The following is a 20,395-nucleotide window of genomic DNA, read 5'->3' as shown; positions in this document are numbered from 1 at the left end:
AATTGACTGGTGAATGTAGGCTTGAGGTAGGCAGTAATGGGAAACCCATCAGTGGATTTCTCAACCAGCTCACTGGGGGAAGGGAGCACATCTTCCTTTATGGGGCCTATATTTTCCTGTTGTTTTCTCCATAGCAATGTCTCAGCCCATCAGAAATGACTTGCCAACCAATCAGCATCTTTCATGCCTATAGCACCAGCTGTTGTGATTGTTTGAAGTTTGAAATTCTTGCATTTGTCCTGATGAAAAGTTTCAGCAGCATGTCTCTCTTTTCAGCAAGATTCAAAAATACGATCCTTTGGCTTACTCAGGATGTTAAGGTTGGTGTTAGATTAAAAGAAGAGGCTTATGAAGTTGCAAAGAACAATTGCAAGTTTGGAGATTGAGAATGTTTTAGAAACCAACAAAGGGCCACCAAAAAGTTGATACAAAGGGGAAAATGTAGAATGAGAGCAAACTAACAAGGAATATAAGACCAGATTGTAAAAACTTGTATAAATACTCTATATAAAAAGGAAGAGAGGCTCAAAAGTAAATGTTGGTCCCTTGGAAGAACATTCAGGATAAGTTATTGAGAGGAATTAGGAAATGGGAGAGACATTGAACAAATATTTTGGCTATGATCCTACCATTTGGCCCCGCCAGCCAATGGGATGGGGTGAGCCACTAAAATCGCGAGAAAGCCAAGAAATCAGGTTTGCGCCTGATTTCTCATCTCTTGCGATCTTACCGGCACCGGATATCTGGTAAGATCAGCTTGGCACCCCAAAAGGGCGCAAGGCTGTTGTAATACTTAGATTCTATTCAAAGTAGAATTTAAATATTACAAATGAGCCTGGGACATAATCGTCCAGGTGCAACATAGTCCAAAGATCTGCGGGTTAGGTTGATTGGCCATGCTAAATTGCCCCTAGTCCCAAGATGGGATTAACAGGGTAAACACATTGGGTTACGGGAATAGGGGCTGGGTGGGATTATCGTTGGTGCAGGCTTGATGGACCAAATGGCCTCCTTCTTCACTGTAGGAATTTTATGATTCTATGATTTTCACTTGGTTTTGCAGCCTCTCCGGTGAAGGTTCCCAGAAGTGAGGATCAGATAAGGTCCCTATCAACAGGGACCTGTCATAATGTCCCCACCAGTGTGACTGGAGGCCATTGAGGCCAGCCCGGGAAGTTGGAGGTGGGGGGGTGCCCCTTGGGCAGTGCCATCCTGGCACCCTCGCAGTGCCCACTGGGCACCGGGCAGTTCCAAGGGGACAGGTCCTGAGGGGGCAGGGCCAACTTGGAGAGGCAGGCTGATTGGGGCGAACGCTGCATGCTCTGCAACCACAATCGGGGGTGGGGGGGGGGGGGGTGGGCGGAAGCAGCACGTTCTGTAACTGCGATCAGGGGATGACATACTCTGCAACTGGTGATTGGCTGGTCCGGGTGGGGGGGGGGGGATATCAGCCACGGAGCCCTGCAATAGCGCACAGGGGGGGAGTGCAGGAGTTGGGGAATCGGATGGCCTGTGCAGGAGGTGGCGACGGGTCCAGGCTGGAGTGGGGAGGGTGGGGGGGGAGGGGGGGGTGGGGGGTTGGGGGGTCACTGGGGATGACGGGCCGCAAAGGCTAGTGAAAGCTGGGGGAGGCAGTGCAGGACAAATCTCTGTGTTCACAGAACACTGATATCTGAGCATGTGCAATGGCGCACTCTGCTGCTATCTGCTGGCTTTTGATGATCTTAGGCCTTCCCCTCCTCCTGCTGGGTGGAAACAGATCTTGCATGATTTTCTTTTTCACTGAGTAAGTTAAGGTTTGATTTTCTACTCACCCAAAAAAAATCAGTGTGATTCTTTCCCGTTTTCACGCTCGTTTGGCACTGAGAATTGTTTTGGTAAAATTGCCCCCTCTATGCCTCTCTTTAGTCAGAAATTGCATACCTGAAATAGGTGCTAAAAAGAGGGAGGAAATTGAAGAAATTAATATCAGCGGAGAAAAAAAGCATAGAAAAAACCTGAAGGACTAAAATCTGACAAATTCCCACAACCTAATAGCTTATATTGCAGGAGTTCTTCAGGGTAGTGTTCTAGGCCCAACCATCTTCAGCTGCTCCATCAATGGTCTTCCATCTTAAGCTCAGAAGTTTGCTGATGATTGCACAATGTTCAGAATCCTTTGTGACTCTCAGATACTGAAACAGCATATGTAGCAAGACCTGGACAATATCCAGCCTTAGGCTGACAAATGGCAAGTAACATTCGCCCCACACCTATGCCAGGCAATGGCGATCTTCAACAAGAGAGAATCTAACCTTCATTCCTTGACATTCAATGGCATTGAATCCCCCTCTATCAATATCCTGAAGATTACCATTGATCAGAAACTGAATATGCACTAGCCATATAAATACTGTGGCTACAAGTGCAGGTCAAAGGCAAGAAATCCTGTGGCGAGTAACTCACCTCCTGACTCCCCAAAGCCTGTCCACCATCTACAAGGCACAAGTCAGGATTGTGAAGGAATATGCTCCAATTGCCTGGATGAGTGCACCTTCAACAACAATCAAGAAGCTTGACACCATCCAGGAAGCAGCCTACTTGATTGGTACCCATCCACAAACATTCAATCCCTTCACCATTAACGTACAGTGGCAGCCGTGTGTGCCATCTACAAGATGCACTGCAGAAACTCACCAAGGCTCCTCCAACAGCACATTCCAAACCCACAACCACAACCATCTAGAAGGACAAGGGTAGCAGGTACATGGGAACACCACCAGCTCAAAGTTCCCCTCCAAGCCACACACCATCCTGATTTGGAAATATATTACCATTCCTTCACTGTTGTTGGGTCAAAATCCTGGATTTTCCTCCCCAACAGCATTGTGGGTGTACCTACATCACATGGACTGCAGCAGTTCAAGAACGTAGCTCACCACCATCTTGCCAAGGGAAATTAGTGTTGGGGAATAAAAGCTGGCCTAGCCAGCAATGCCCACATCCCCTGAATGAATAAAATAAAAAATCCAGGTTTATAAAAGAGGTACAGAGATAGTGAGTGCTCTGGGTAGAATTTTCCCAAATCCCTAGATTCTGGAATGGTGCCCAGTAGATTTGATGTTAGACAATGTGACACTGCTATTCAAGAAAGGAGACAGTTAGCCTGACATCTGTTGTTGGGGAAGCGCTCGAATCTGCTCTTAGGAAAATCTTAACAATGCACTTAGAAAGTCATTGCATGATCAGACAAACTCAAAATAGTTTTATGAAGGCTGAATTGTGTTTGATAAATATATTAGAATTTTTTGAGGGTTGAGTAACTAGTCAGGTAGATAAAAGGGAACCAGTAGATGTAGTATACTTGGATTTCCAAAAGGCATCAAATTAGGTGCTACACAAAAAGGTTAATAGACAAGGTAGGCGTTCATGGGCTTGGGGGTTATACATTAACATGGTTAAGAGATTGGTTAATGAACAGAAAGCAGGGAGTGGGCATAAATGGGACATCTGTTGGCAGGTTGTGACTGGTGGAGGGATCAATGCTGGGCATTTATTTAAAATAAAGATTATTGACTTAGACAAAAAGATAGAGAGAAATATATTCAAGTTTGCTGATGAAATACAACCATGTGGAAACTTAAGTTGTGAGGAGGACACTGAGAGGCTGCAAAAAGATGTTGAAGTGTTAAGCAAATAGGCAACAGGTGGCAGAGGGAGTATAATGTGGGGAAGTGTGAGGTTATGCACAGTGGTCATAAGAAGAGAAAAGCAGACTATCTTTTTAAATGTGTGAAATTTGTAAATGTTGATGTTCAGAGGTGCTTGGGTGTGCTCATACAAGGAGTGCAGAAAATTAGCTTGCAAGTACAGCAAACAATTAGGAAGGCAAATGGCATGTTGGTCTTTATTGCAAGGGGCTTGGAATACGGGGATAAAAAAGCTTTGCTGCAGCTGTACAGGGCTTTGGTGAGACCATACCTGGTATACTGTGTGCAGTTTTGGTCTCCATATTTAAGGAAGGATTTACTTGAATTGGAGGCAGTGCAGCAAAGGTTCACCAGATTGGTTCCTGGGATGAGGGGTTTGCCTTATGAGGATAGACTGAGTAAATTGGGCCTATATTCCCTGGAGTTTAAAAGAATGAGAGGATCTTGTTAAAACATATACAATTCTGAAGTGGCTTGACAGGGTAAATATTTAGAGATTGTTTCCTTGACTGGGGAATCAAGAGATAGGGGTACATTCTCTAGGTGGTTGATCATTTAGGACTGAGGTAAGGAGAAATTTCTTCACTCAAAGGGTTTGGAATTTTTCACCCTGGAGAGCTGTGGATGTGCCATCATTGAATATACTTTATTTGAAGCTGGGATAGACAAATTATTAATTTCTCAGGGAATCAACAGGCACGATTTAGTAGTCGCATTAGCCATGGGCACAAATCCAGTAATGGCTGCTAAGTCTCACAAACAGGCAGAAATGGGATTTGTGTGCCAGCTAAATTTCAATTTGAGATGCCCCCTCTCCCCACCCACCTGCCAGTAACATAATCCAAAACAGAATTTCCATACATTTTGATAAATTATCATACGGGGTGACATCACACCGATGTTAATTCCTAAAACCAGTCATGATGACCATGCCAAGCCTGTAGTCCCTGGGAGTTGAGGGACATGCCTGGGCATTTTTGCCTGGCACCCTGCAGTGCCCTTTGGCAGTGCCTAAGGGCGGCACGGTAGCACAGTGGTTAGCACTGCTGCTTCACAGCTCCAGGGACCTGGGTTCGATTCCCGGCTTGGGTCACTGTCTGTGTGGAGTTTGCACATTCTCCTCGTGTCTGCGTGGGTTTCCTCCGGGTGCTCCGGTTTCCTCCCACAGTCCAAAGATGTGCGGGTTAGGTTGATTGGCCATGCTAAAAAATTGCCCTTAGTGTCCTGGGATGCGTAGGTTGGAGGGATTAGTGGGTAAATATGTAGGGATATGGGGGTAGGGCCTGGGTGGGATTGTGGTCGGTGCAGACTAGATGGGCCGAATGGCCTCTTTCTGGGCTATAGGGTTTCTAAGATTCTAAGATCAGCAAGGGGGCATGGCAGGGGTTTGCCCTCCTCCATTTGGTGGGGGGTTCCCCTTCTGCATGTATTGGGGGTCAGGGATTGTTTCTCTTATCTGCTGTGGGGTCCCGATATTCGTCAAGGGGAGGGGGGTGGAGTGTCTGTGGGGAGGGCCCTAATATCCATTGTGGGGGGATGGCCTAAAATTTAACTTTGAGATCCAGGTGCCCTTTCTGTCACTCCAACTGGCTGTGTGATCCTCGCCAGGACTCTGAAATTGCACAAAGTGTCATTAAATCAGGTGAGAAAAGGTGGCTGTGAAGCTGGTGAGTTTCACACAGCTTTTCTCACTTAGAGTCATAGATGTTTACAGCATGAAAACAGGCCCTTCGGCCCAACTTGTCCATGCCACCCTTTTTTTTAATGACTAAGCTAAACCCAATTGCCCACGTTTGGCCCGTATCCCTCGATAGCCATCTTACCTATGTAACTGTCTAAACGCTTTTTAAAAGACAAAATTGTACCTGCTTCCACTACTACCTCTGGCAGCTTGTTCCAGACACTCACACCCTCTGTGTGAAAAAATTGCCCCTCTGGACCCTTTTGTACCTCTCCCCTCTCACCTTAAACTTATGCCCTCTAGTTTTAGACTCCCCTAACTTTGGGAAAAGATACCGATTATCTAGCTGATCTATGCCCCTCATAATTCTATAGACCTCTACAAGATCATCCCTAAGTCTCCTATGCTCCAGAGTAAAAAGTCCCAGTCTATCCAGTCTGTCCTTATAACTCAAGATGTGGAGATGCCGGCGTTGGACTGGGGTAAACACAGTAAGAAGTTTAACAACACCAGGTTAAAGTCCAACAGGTTTATTTGGTAGCAAAAGCCACACAAGCTTTCGGAGCTCTAAGCCCCTTCTTCAGGTGAGTGGGAATTCTGTTCACAAACAGAGCTTATAAAGACACAGACTCAATTTACATGAATAATGGTTGGAATGCGAATACTTACAACTAATCAAGTCTTTAAGAAACAAAACAATGTGAGTGGAGAGAGCATCAAGACAGGCTAAAAAGATGTGTATTGTCTCCAGACAAGATACTTGTCTGTCTTGTCTGGAGACAATACACATCTTTTTAGCCTGTCTTGATGCTCTCTCCACTCACATTGTTTTGTTTCTTAAAGACTTGATTAGTTGTAAGTATTCGCATTCCAACCATTATTCATGTAAATTGAGTCTGTGTCTTTATAAGCTCTGTTTGTGAACAGAATTCCCACTCACCTGAAGAAGGGGCTTAGAGCTCCGAAAGCTTGTGTGGCTTTTGCTACCAAATAAACCTGTTGGACTTTAACCTGGTGTTGTTAAACTTCTTACTTATAACTCAACCCATCAAGTCCCGGTAGCATCCGAGTAAATCTTTTCTGCACTCTTTCTAGTTTAATAATATCCTTTCTATAATAGGGTGACCAGAACTATACACAGTATTCCAAGTGTGGCCTTACCAATGTCTTGTACAACTTCAACAAGACGTCCCAACTCCTGTATTCAATGTTCTGACCGATGAAACCAAGCATGTCGAATGCCTTCTTCACCACTCTGTCTACCTGTGATTCCACTTTCAAGGAGCTATGAACATGTATCCTAGATCTCTTTGTTCTATAACTCTCCCCAACGCCCTACAATTAACTGAGTAATTCCTGCCCTGGTTCGATCTACCAAAATGCATCACCTCACATTTATCTAAATTAAACTCCATCTGCCATTCGTCAGCCCACTGGCCCAATGGATCAAGATCCCGTTGCAATCCGAGATAAACTTCTTCACTGTCCACGATGCCATCAATCATGGTGTCATCTGCAAACTTACTAATCATGCCTCCTAAATTCTCATCCAAATCATTAATATAAATGATAAATAACAGTGGACCCAACACCGATTCCTGTGGCACACCGCTGGTCATAGGCCTCCAGTTTGAAAAACAACCCTTTACAACCACCCTCTGTCTTCTGTCATCAAGTCAATTTGTATCCATTTGGCTACCTCACCCTGGATCCCATGAGATTTAATTTTATGCAACAACCTACCATGCGGTACCTTATCAAAGGCCTTGCTAAAATCCATGTAGACAACATCAACTGCACTGCCCTCATCTAACTTCTTGGTTACCCCTACAAAAAACTCAATCAAATTTGTGAGACATGACTTTCCAATCACAGAGCCATGCTGACTGTCCCTAATCAGTCCTTGCCTCTCTGAATGCCTGTAGATTCTGTCTCTTAGAATACCTTCTAATAACTTACCACTACAGATGTGAGGCTCACCGACCTGTAGTTCCCAGGCTTTTCCTTGCAGCCCTTATTCAATAAAGGCACAGCATTTGCCATCCTCCAATCCTCAGGCACCTCATCTGTGGCTGTCAATGATTCAAATATCTCTGCTAGGGACCTGCAATTTCATCCCTAGCCTCCCACAACATCCCGGGATACACTTCATCAGGTCCCGGGGATTTATCTACCTTGATGCACTTTAAGATTTCCAGCACCTCCTTCTCTGTTATATGTACTTGATCCAAAACTCTGTGCAGTTTTGGGAAGATTGCACCCAAGGGATATTGGGAGCAGGCAGGAGTTGAAGCCCAAGATCAGCCATGATTGTATTGAAGGTGGAGAACGGGCTGCATAGTCTACTGCTCCTATTCCTTGTGTTCTTTTAAGGAAACATACTGGTTTATATAGTGGTATCAGGTCTAATCTTCAGCTGTTCACATAGGATAAAGTATAAACATAAAGGACCATGCTCTTGATATGCAGCCTCACCAGCTGGCAGTACACATCATCACTTTCCAACTACCACTGGTGTTAAGTAACATCAGCCATTGTCACCGTGTTGTAGGAAGTCGCTGAGTGCATATGTCCCTTTTTTGACACTTAGTGAAAGGCGGGGTGGGAATGGTTTGGCACCATCAGGTTTGCTGCTGTCAGTCTGTACTCAGGTAAAAATTGATCGTTAGAACTTTTTGGTAGCTTGCTATTGCAAGTTGATAGCTTTGTTTCCTGCATTACAACAGTGACCACATTGCAAAAGTATTTCAGTGGTTATAAAGTGCTTTGGATCTCTTGAGGACATGAAAGGTGCTATATAAATGCAAGCTCTCTCTTGCTTATAAGCATTATTTTGTAAATGTACCTTAGCTACAATATGAAGTGAAATGCCGCTAATATTGACTCCCATGCATTCTATAATAACATACTGATTGGTAGTGGCAGGGTAAGCCCTACATTAAAGATAATCTCCGTTATGGTGGTGATATGCAGTTCATTTCATAAAATCATAAACCACTGTTTCATTCACAGAATTCCTATCTTAAATTGAAAATTTTAAATGTCAGTGAATAACTCATGAAGCATGTGTCAGATGTTATACCCCTGTTATATGGTTAGCTCAGTTGCAAGCATTATCCATATATTATCAGTAGTTGTGGATTTTAAGCTTCACTCCTGGACCAGAATATAGTGACATTTTAATTCATCATTATGGGAATGTTGTATTTTTGGAGGTTCAGTCCTGAGGGCAAAACTTTAAAACCTGCGCTTCAAAATTACAGATTGTATGCCATATCTGAAGACAGGCAGAGAATTTTTGTGGTCTCCTGGCCAACATGCCTCCTTCAATCAATACCACAATTAATGTTTGTGGGATCTTGCTATGTGTCACTTGGCAGCACAAAGCAGAGATGGTATACATTTGTTGTGGCAGGGCTCAACTTACCAGAAACCAGACTTGTAAAAACAAACTCAGCAAGTCAACATGAATTCCTCGCAACAAGTCTGATGGAAGGATAACACTTCCACTATCTTCAGCAGGTTCCCAGAAAGTTCATAGAAATAGAAACCCTACAGTGCAGAAGGAGGCCATTCGGCCCATCGAGTCTGCACCGACCACAATCCCACCCAGGCCCTACCCCCATATATTTTACCCGCTAATCCCTCTAACCTACGCATCTCAGGACTCTAAGGGGCAATTTTTAACCTGGCCAATCAACCTAACCCGCACATCTTTGGACTGTGGGAGGAAACCGGAGCACCCGGAGGAAACCCACGCAGACACGAGGAGAATGTGCAAACTCCACACAGACAGTGACCCGAGCCGGGAATTGAACCCGGGACCCTGGAGCTGTGAAGCAGCAGTGCTAACCACTGTGCTACCGTGCCGCCCATAGTGCCAACATGAAAACCTTTTTACAACAAGGTGATAAATTAATGATGCAGACAAGATCTTTGATAGGGTTCGCTAAACCATGGCAAAGCGCTCCTGGCTGTGAGTGCCTAATGTTATGTCATAGTCATAGAGGTCTACAGCACAGAGAAGGCCCTTCAGCCCATTGTGTCTGTGTCAATCAAAAACAATCACCTAACTATTCTAATCCCATTTTACAGCATGTAGCCCATAGCCTTCTGTGCTTTGACATCGCCGGTATACATCTAAATACTTCTTAAATATTATGAGGGTCTCTGCCTTCACCACCCTTTTAGGTAGTGAGTTCCAGACTCCCACCACCCTCTGGGTGAAAACATTTTTCTCACATTCCCTCTAAACCTCCTGCCCCTTGCTTTAAATCTATGCCCCGTGGTCATTGATCCCTCTACCAAGGGGAAAGGTTTTTTCCTGTCTACCTATGCCCCTCATAATTTTGTACATCTCAATGATGCCCCCCCCTCCCCCCAGTCTTCTCTGCTCCAAGGAAAACAACACCAGTCTGTCCAATCTCTCTTCATAATTAAAACTCTCCGACCCAGGCAACATCCTGGTAAATCTCCTCTGCACCCTTTCTGGTGCTATCACATCTTTCCTATAATGTACTTTCTGGTAAAAGACCTTGATGAGGGTTGCAAAGCAAAAGGCTTGAGTTCTTTATAATGAAGCACAAAATTGATACTTTTCAGATCCTCCAAGGATTGGAAGATTGCTTATTTAGGTTGAATTCAATGGTTCTAGCCTATGTGATTTTTAGGTTTTGCCAGATCTTGAGCTCCCACATGGTTACCATCAGTGTTTAACCATCAAAAGCAGCAAAGCGCTGATAGACTTTTCATTACTTGCTCAGCTGGGCTGACAGGTATGGCTTTGCTGGGTTGCCTGCACCTGGATGGGAGGAATACCAGTTCCAGTGACAGATCTATGCCTCCAATCCCATTAATGAACCAATTTGACTGATCAATCATGACTGTGCCCTGGAGTATTCCATAAATGCCTGATTGAGATATCAGATTACCAAGGTTAGAATTTTATGTTCAGGGATCGGGCGCATGCTTAACCTGACTGAATGTAAAATACCATCAAGTGTGCTTCCTGATGTCCTTGTGTGTATGCACACTGGCCTTCAACTTCTACTCTTCCAGTTCTCTTTAGGGGTCAGTGGGTGATCTGTGCAGTGTCTCTCAATCAGTTGCACACATTTATGTCAAGCTGGTGACTGATGGTCTCTTCAGACATGTCTGCATGTTTATCCATTAACAGACAAAAGAGGCCAGCCAAGATGAGAGAGCACGAGGCTTCACAGTGATGGCTGGGTTTCCCCTGCAACCAGGGTGGACCTTTGTGAACAGAAAGGGCTTCCACTCAATGAATGTTCAGATTGTCTGTGACCACTGGACACAGTCTGTGCCCGTTACCCTGCCAGCTCACACAATGCTTACATCTTGCAACACTCACAGATATCAAGGCTGTTCATGGTTCGTGTACGATTGGATTGATGGCTCCTGGCTGACAGGGACTATCCCTTGAAAAGGTGACTGATGGCTTCACTCCATCACTCAAAGAACAAAGAAAATTACAGCACAGGAACAGGCCCTTCTGCCCTCCAAGCCTGCACCGACCATACTGCCTGACTTAACTAAAACCCCCTACCCTTCCGGGGACCATACCCCTTTATTCCCATCCTATTCATGTATTTGTCAAGACGCCCCTTAAAAGTCACTACCGTTTCCGCTTCCACTACCTCCCCCAGCAACGAGTTCCAGGCACCCACTGCTCTCTGTGTAAAAATCTGCCTCATACATTTCCTTTAAACCTTGCCCCTCGCACCTTAAACCTATGCCCCCTAGTAATTGACTCTTCCATCCTAGGAAAAAGCTTCTGACCATCCACTCTGTCCATGCCTCTCATAATCTTGTAGACTTCTATCAGGTCTCCCCTCAACCTCCGCCGCTCCAGTGAGAACAAAACAAGTTTCTCCAATCTCTCCTGATAGCTAATGCGCTCCATACCAGGCAATATCCTGGTAAATCTTTTCTGTACCCTCTCCAAAGCCTCCACATCATTCTGGTAGTGTGGCGACCAGAATTGAACACTATATTCCAAGTGCGGCCTAACTAAGGTTCTATAAAGCTGCAACATGACTTGCCAATTTTTTAACTCAATGCCCAGGCTGATGAAGGCAAGCATGCTGTATGCCTTCTTGACTACCTTCTCCACCTGCATTGCCACTTTCAGTGACCTGTGTACCTGTATACCCAGATCCCTTTGCCTATCAATACTCTTAAGGGTTCTGCCATTTACTGTATATTTCCTATCTGTATTAGACCTTCCAAATTGCATTACCTCACATTTGTCCGGATTAAACTCCATCTGCCATCTCTCCGCCCAAGTCTCCAACTGATCTATATCCTGCTGTATCCTCTGATGGTCCTCATTGCTATCTGCAAATCCACCAACCTTTGTGTCGTCCACAAACTTACTAATCAATCCAGTTACATTTTCCTCCAAATCATTTATATATATATTACAAACAGCAAAGGTCCCAGCACTGATCCCTGACGAACACTACTTGTCACAGCCCTCCATTCAGAAACACACCCTTCCACTGCTACCCTCTGTCTTCTTTGACCGAGCCAGTTTTGTATCCACCTTGCTAGCTCACCTCTGATTCCATGCGACTTCACCTTCTGCACCAGTCTGCCATGAGGGACTTTGTCAAAGGCCTTACTGAAGTCCATGTAGACAACATCCACTGCCCGACCCTCATCAATCATCTTCGTCATTTCCTCAAAAAACTTGATCAAGTTCGTGAGGCACGACCTCCCCTTCACAAAACCATGTTGCCTCTCACTAATACGTCCACTTATTTCCAAGTGAGAATAAATCCTGTCTCGAAGAATCCTCTCCAATAATTTCCCTACCACTGATGTAAGGCTCACCGGCCTGTAATAACCTGGATTACTCTTGCTACCCTTCTTAAACAAAGGAACAACATTGGCTATTCTCCAATCCTCTGGGACCTCCCCTGTAGTCAGTGAGGATACAAAGATTTCTCTCAAGGCCCCAGCAATTTCCTCCCTTGCCTCTCTCAGTATTCTGGGGTATATCCCATCAGGCCCTGGGGACTTGTCTACCTTAATGTTTCTCAAGAACCCCAATATCACCTTTTTGATCTCAACATGACTCAAACTATCTACACATCCTTTCCCAGACTCATCATCCACCAAGTCCTTCTCTTTGGTGAATACTGATGCAAAGTACTCATTTAATACCTCACCCATTTTCTCTGGCTCCACACATAGATTCCCTCCCTTGTTCTTGAGTGGGCCAACCCTCTCCCTGGCTACCCTCTTGCTCTTTATATATGTATAAAAAGCCTTGGGATTTTCTTTAATCCTGCTGGCCAATGCTTTTTCATTACCCCTTTTAGCCCTTCTTACTCCTTGCTTAAGTTTCTTTCTACTTTCCTTGTATTCCACACTTGCTTCATGTGTTCCCAGCCTCCAAGCTTTGACAAATGCTTCCTTTTTCTCTTTGACTAGGCTCACAATATCTCTCGTTATCCAAGGTTCCCAAAACTTGCCATACTTATCCTTCATCCTTACAGGAATGTGCTGGTCCTGAATCCCTATTAATTTACACTTGAAAGCCTCCCACATGCCAGATGTTGATTTGCCCTCAAACATCTGCCCCCAATCTACATTCTTCAGTTCCTGCCTAATATTGTTGTAATTAGCCTTCCCCCAATTTAGCACCTTAACTTGAGGACTACACTTATCTTTATCCATCAGTACCTTAAAGCTTACTGAATTATGGTCACTGTTCCCGAACTGCTCCCCTACTGAAACATCGACCACCTGGCCGGGCTCATTCCTCAATACCAGGTCCAGTATGGCCCCTTCCCTAGTTGGACTATCTACATACTGTTTCAGGAAGCCCTCCTGGATGGTCCTTACAAACTCTGCCCCATCCATGCCCCTAGCACTAAGTGAGTCCCAGTCAATATAGGGGAAGTTAAAATCTCCCACCACAACAACCCTGTTACTTTTACACCTTGCCAAAATCTGCCTATATATCTGTTCCTCAATCTCCCGCTGGCAGTTGGGTGGCCTATAGTAAACCCCCAACATTGTGACTACACCTTTCCTATTCCTGAGCTCTACCCATATTGCCTCACTGTATGAGTCTTCCGAGGTGTCCTCCCAGAGTGCAGCTGCGATATTCTCCTTAACCAGTAGTGCAACTCCCCCACCCCTTTTACATCCCCCTCTATCCCGCCTGAAACATCTGTATCCTGGAATGTTAAACTGCCAATCATGTCCTTTCCTTAACCAAGTCTCTGTAATGGCAACAACATCATAGTTCCTAGTACTAATCCAAGCTCTAAGTTTATCTGCCTTACCTGTTACACTTCTCGCATTGAAACAAATGCACTTCAGTCCACCACACTCTCTCTGATTTGCAATCCCACCCTGCCTGCTGTTTCTCTGAGTCTTACCGGCCCGACTCTCTGGTTCCTCTTCAGCTAATTCACCTTTGCTTTGGTTCCCACCCCCCTGCCAAACTAGTTTAAATCCTCCCGTGTGACACCAGCAAACCTCCCGGCCAGAATATTTATGCCCTTCCAGTTTAGATGCAACCCGTCCTTCTTGTACAGGTCCCATCTGCCCCGGAAGAGACCCCAATGGTCCAGAAATCTGAAACCCTCTCTCCTACACCAGCTGTTTAGCCACGTGTTGAGCTGCACGATCTTCATATTCCTAGCCTCACTAGCACGTGGCACAGGGAGTAATCCTGAGATTACAACCCTAGAGGTCCTGCTTTTTAACTTTCTACCTAACTCCCTAAACTGCTGCTGCAGGACATCATCACTCTTCTTGCCTACGTCGTTAGTACCAATATGTACCCCAACCTCTGGCTGTTCACCCTCTCCCTTCAGAATGCTTTCTGTCCGTTCAGAGACATCCTGGACCCTGGCACCAGGGAGGCAACATACCATCCTGGAGTCTCTTTCACATCCACAGAAGTGCCTATCTGCACCCCTAACTATAGAGTCCCCTATAACTATTGCTCTAGTCCTCTTTGTCCCTCCCTGCTTAACAACAGAGCCAGCCATGGTACCACTGCTTTGGCTGCTGCTGCTAGTATCCCCTGATCGCCCATCTCCCCCAACAGTATCCAAAACAGTATACTTGTTAGAGAGGGGGATGGCCACAGGGGATTCCTGCACTGACTGCCTGCCCCTTCTGGCGGTCACCCATCTATCTGCCTGCACCTTTGGTGTGACCACATCTCTAAAGCTCCTATCTATGACACTTTCCGCCTCCTTCATGCTCCTAAGTGCATCCAGCTGCTGCTCCAACCTATCCATGCGTTCTGTAAGGAGCTGCAATTAGGTGCATTTCCTGCAGACATCGTCGTCCGAGACGCTGGAAGTGTCACGGATCTCCCACATCTCACAAGTGCAGCATTAACCCCTGACTGACATTTCGAGCACCAACTAAATTATTTGAAAAAATGTATAAAACTTTTACCTTTACTTTTACCTTCGCACAGTGGCCTCTTTTATTTGGTTAGAGGAGGAGGGAGGGCTCTAACTCCTGTTTATCACTGGAGGTGACCTTTCACTTCCCACTTCTTGGTAAATGTTGCTGGTCCGACTTCTCCCAGAATGCACCAGTGAAGTCCCTCAGCCGCCTCTACTCAAGAACCAAGGAGAGATAGAATCGGAGTCATGTCTCCACAAGGGCGATGGTGGGGAGGACCATCAAGCTGCTGAAGATGTGCTTCAGGTGCCTAGACCAATCAGGGGGAGCATTGCTCTATCCTTCACTGGAGTTGGCTGGGCATTCCTCAGGGACCATGGCATCAACAGATGCAGCAGCCTCTGGAAGAGGGGCAGAGGAATTTGTGCTCTCATCCAGAGTGCCCTGAGAAGAGTCCACAGAAATGAAAGGCACTCGTCCACTAGTGTGAGGTACATTGGGCTCTCTCACCCAGAGAGACTGGTGCCTCGTTTATCTTTCACACTGGCAGTGACCTCCTGAATCACAACTAGCATTCGGGATTGCAGGCCCAACCGAGTCCAACCCCTGGAACCTCTGAACCTCTCCATGAGAGTCGCCACTCTCTATATGGAGACGGCTGTATGTTCTTAGCTCTAGGTCAATGCAGTGCTCATATTCTGTATGGACTCCTCCAACACTGTGTCACTGTTATACTCAGACCGTCAGGGATCTCCACACACATCCTGCTGGACATCCAGCATCTGCTGCCTGGTGCACAACTCCAGAGGATCATCATCTGCTTCAGGCTCAGCATCATCCTGGTCTCCAGCAGTGCTCCCGCTGCCAGCACCCTGGGACCTCTTTGCCTCTGCCAGTTCCTCACTCGAGTGTGAGATGCCCTCACCATTGTGCATTACCATGGAGCCAATAACCTAATGCCCACCGACGTGTGAGTAGCTGCTCTGGCGCCTGGTTCCGAGAGACGGTGTGACAATGTCTTCCTCAGACCTTAGTGGGGCGCTCTGGGTCGCCAGCAGATCCTGTGGATGGCACATCTACAGAAGGAAGGCAAAATGTCAGTAAATTCAATTATCATAGTCACTAGTACCCACTGCACACGCACCTGTGATCTGCACTCTTATCTTCATCCAAGCCCCCCCGCCTCACCATGACTGGAGGAGTGAGCTGGCTGGTGGCACTCTGCTCCAGGAATTGCTATTGTGCTTTGTGAGGATATAAAGATTTTATATTCCTCCACCCCTTAAGAGTGTTCTGAACGTCCATTTCAGCACCCCCCCCCCCCCCCCCCACCACCCCCCAGCCCAGGGCATTATGCAGGCCATGTCACTGTGGCACACCTCACCCTGCAATGTACTGAGGTCAATTGTGCTGACATCCCAGCCTTGGCAGGTCACGCTGCCGTGCCGATTGACACACACTTTTACACCCCTGAGTGTCCTGAGGAACCGGCAGCCTACCTCACAGGTCAATGCCACCTCTGCACTTACTTTTGCTAACCCAGAAGATCATTGAACATTTTGCGGCACTGAGGCCACATGCAGCGTACCACGTCATGCCCACTGACTTGGGTGGCACCCTTTGTCCAGGAGGAGTAAGAAGTCTCACAACACCAGGTTAAAATCCAACAGGTTTATTTGGAATCATGAGCTTTTGGAGCACTGTTCCTTCATTACCCACCTGAGGAAGGAGCAGTACTCCGAAAACTCATGATTCCAAATAAACCTGTTGGACTTTAACCTGGTGTTGTGAGACTTCTCACTGTGCCCACCCCAGTCCAACGCCGGCATCTCCACATCAGCTCTTTTTAGTCAGGTAGGTGCAATAAGTCAGCAGAGTCAACTGGCAGTCACGTTTCATACTGGGCAGGCCTTAATCATAGAAATCATAGAAACCCTACAGTACAGAAAGAGGCCATTCGGCCCATCGAGTCTGCACCGACCACAATCCCACCCAGGCCCTACCCCCATATCCCTATATATTTTACCCACTAATCCCTCTAACCTACGCATCTCAGGACACTAAGGGGCAATTTTTAGCATGGCCAATCAACCTAACCCGCACATCTTTGGACTGTGGGAGGAAACCGGAGCACCCGGAGGAAACCCACGCAGACACGAGGAGAATGTGCAAACTCCACACAGACAGTGACCCAAGCCGGGAATCGAACCCGGGTCCCTGGAGCTGTGAAGCAGCAGTGCTAACCACTGTGCTACCGTGCCACCCTTAATTGGCCAATGTGATCTTGGCCAGGAGCAGGTTTTGCATCTGCTTCCAGCTGTGCCAACTTTGAGCACACCCCAAGAGTAAAATTCAACCCCTAGTCTGTTATGGAGGATCGGCTCAATTCCAACCTTCCAATTCTCAGCCACTTGAGTCAAATGGATTGTTTTCATTCTGTACATGTATGTAATTAACTCTAGGCCCTCTGCTTTAGCAAACCATACAATATTCCATTCAAAGCTCCCTCAAAGAACTCCATTAAAAATAATATAGACATTCTCTCCTTAGCTGGTGCCAGCTTCTTCAGCATGGGTGGTCCTCACCTTCCAAGGCTGACATTTCAATGCCAGCTTCTTTTCTGTAGTCTTCTGAATGCTAGGAAAATGGTTCCATTCACCCCTTTCAACTGCTCTGTAGCTACATCACAGACCATGTATGTTGGAAAGAATTCCACAGGTGACTCATTGGCCACAAATTTAACCACCCCAAGACCAGTGGGAATAGTGCATGGGAGGGGGGGGTGTTAAAATTTAAAAATGGTAGCTCCCAACTCCCAACTGCTATCTGTCCTGTTGTTGACATTTGTACTACCCAAATCTGGTCATCAACAAGGCTCCCACAAAGGGCAGCTGGGGGCCTGGTGAACATTCAAAAGTCACAGATTGATGACATCATCAGCACTGTGACATAGAGTTGACTGACCATCGGGGGAGTTTGGTGCCTTGGGCTATCCAGCAGCAGATCCAGCTGGCCAAGATAAGAATCTACTCCTTTTAAAACACCTTGTGTACCAGTGGGAGGTTCCCCCCCAGATCCCTCAAAGAGTCTTTGAGCTTCCCTATAATTTTGCTGCTTTTCTCACCCACTACCTGGTGCTCCTACACCCTAACTGCCCTCCCATTAATATCAGGGCTATTGTTTAGTCAGCATCCCAACTACAAGTAAATCTACATCCTGCTGTGCAAACTGTGGCAAGAGTTTATTAACAGCATGTCAAGTACAAGAGTCCATCTTTTATCTGTTTAAGCTAGTTTAAATTAGTATTAGTCTGTCTTCAATAATGTATTGAGGAATTATTGGTATATAACCATTGCTGGTGGACAGTTGCTCCTTTTATTTGTGGCATTTACTTTGTACAATGACTCAGCTTCTACCCATCTGGTGACAATACAAATGTCAACACCAATCGGAGCTGCCCCACAAAATGGAGGGAGGAGCTTACAAATCTGACAAGCAGGAAATGACCAGTTGGCCCATCTTGCCAGCTCCAAACTCATGATGGCCAGGGCATCACTTCCACACTCACTTTTGTCCTAACCTCTCACTGTCATGTAATCTTCTTGGACAGGTGAAATAAAATAAAAAGAACCCTGTAAAATTCCTCCCCAGCCCCTTTGGATGAGTAAATCCACATGATTCAGGAGATAACATGGTCCAACTGTTATCTGTAAATCCACCAACCTTCAATTTGACATGATCTTTACCTCAGTCAGGTAAAAATCCAGTTTTCTCACAAGAGAGCCAACACCCACCACATCAGTTGGCAAAGCATTACAGAAGATCACTATATTTCAGGGAAATAGAACTACCTCATGTCCAATCTACTCCTAATGTGGGGTAAGTTCAGATCCCCGGTCCTCCCCAATCTGTTGAATTGGAATAATCTGTCAATAGGATACTAACCAGTTCTAGAATTATTTTATAGATCACTACAGGTCAGTTTTATGTCTGTACTACTTTGGAATAAATAAATCAAAGTCTTTGAGTAGCTGAGTTTAAGCCAGAAATCATTCATGTTTCTCTCCTTAGGGCCTTTCAAAGGCCTCTATATCATCCAACAAGGAGGTCTTGTGGTGCACTGAGCAGCATCCCTGCCGCTGAGACAGAAACTGGGAGTACGAGACCCACCCAGGGACTTGGTGGCCAAGGAAGGTGACCAAGGACATAACATGGCCAAACAAGTTGATTATCAACCAAATCATTCCAACACAACAAAGGCAGGCACCAAGAGTGGGAGAGACTCTTGGCCAGCCATGTGATTGAAAGGAAGTTGGAGCCTCTACCATCACTATCTATAGCTCCAGATTACAACAGACATGTAAAAATTCCTGTTGCCACAGCAACTCAGACCCTTGAGTGATCTGTAAGACACCACACTGCAATGTCACCCACCATGTGGGTGAACTGGGGTATGGTTAGGAGAGGAGGGAGTCAGGAATCAAAGGGATGAGCATTGGAAATTTTTAGGGGAAATCAAGAATCAGAGTTGAAGCTCAGAAAGAGACTGAGACCGGGGACCCGGAGAGAGACCGGGGACCCGGAGAGAGATCGGGGACCCGGAGAGAGACCGGGGACCCGGAGAGAGACCGGGGACCCGGAGAGAGACCGGGGACCCGGAGAGAGACCGGGGACCCGGAGAGAGACCGGGGACCCGGAGAGAGACCGGGGACCCGGAGAGAGACCGGGGACCCGGAGAGAGACCGGGGACCCTGAGAGAGACCGGAGACCCGGCGAGGGCCCGGAGGGAGGCCGGAGACTGGGGGCCCGGGGGCCCGGAGGGAGACCGGGGGCCCAGAGGGAGGCCGGAGACCTGGGACTCGGAGGGAGACCGGGGGCCCGGAGGGAGACCGGAGGCCCGGAGGGAGACGGAGACCGGGGGCCCGGAGGGAGACGGAGACCAGGGGCCCGGAGGGAGACCGGGGGCCCGGAGGGAGACGGAGACCGGGGGCCCGGAGGGAGACGGAGACCGGGGGCCCGGAGGGAGACGGAGACCGGGGGCCCGGAGGGAGACGGAGACCGGGGGCCCGGAGGGAGACGGAGACCGGGGGCCCGGAGGGAGACGGAGACCGGGGGCCCGGAGGGAGACGGAGACCGGGGGCCCGGAGGGAGACGGAGACCGGGGGCCCGGAGGGAGACGGAGACCGGGGGCCCGGAGGGAGACCGGGGGCCCGGAGGGAGACGGAGACCGGGGGCCCGGAGGGAGACGGAGACCAGGGGCCCGGAGGGAGACGGAGACCAGGGGCCCGGAGGGAGACTGGGGGCCCGGAGGGAGACCGGGGGCCCAGAGGGAGACCAGGGGCCCGGAGGGAGACGGAGACCAGGGGCCCGGAGGGAGACGGAGACCAGGGGCCCGGAGGGAGACGGAGACCAGGGGCCCGGAGGGAGACTGGGGGCCCGGAGGGAGACTGGGGGCCCAGAGGGAGACCGGGGGCCCGGAGGGAGACGGAGACCAGGGGCCCGGAGGGAGACGGAGACCGCACCATGGAGTTCATACCTTCAAACATGGAAGTCGTGAGGTGAGCCATGGTATGGACATTTTCTGCCATGGAGTGAACATCCTATGCCAAGCTCTCCACTGCGG

This window comes from Mustelus asterias, chromosome 2 (genome assembly GCF_964213995.1).
Source record: "Mustelus asterias chromosome 2, sMusAst1.hap1.1, whole genome shotgun sequence".
Classification (NCBI taxonomy): domain Eukaryota; kingdom Metazoa; phylum Chordata; class Chondrichthyes; order Carcharhiniformes; family Triakidae; genus Mustelus; species Mustelus asterias.
The sequence above is the reverse complement of the archived record's forward strand: the minus strand, read 5'-3'. Positions refer to the sequence as shown.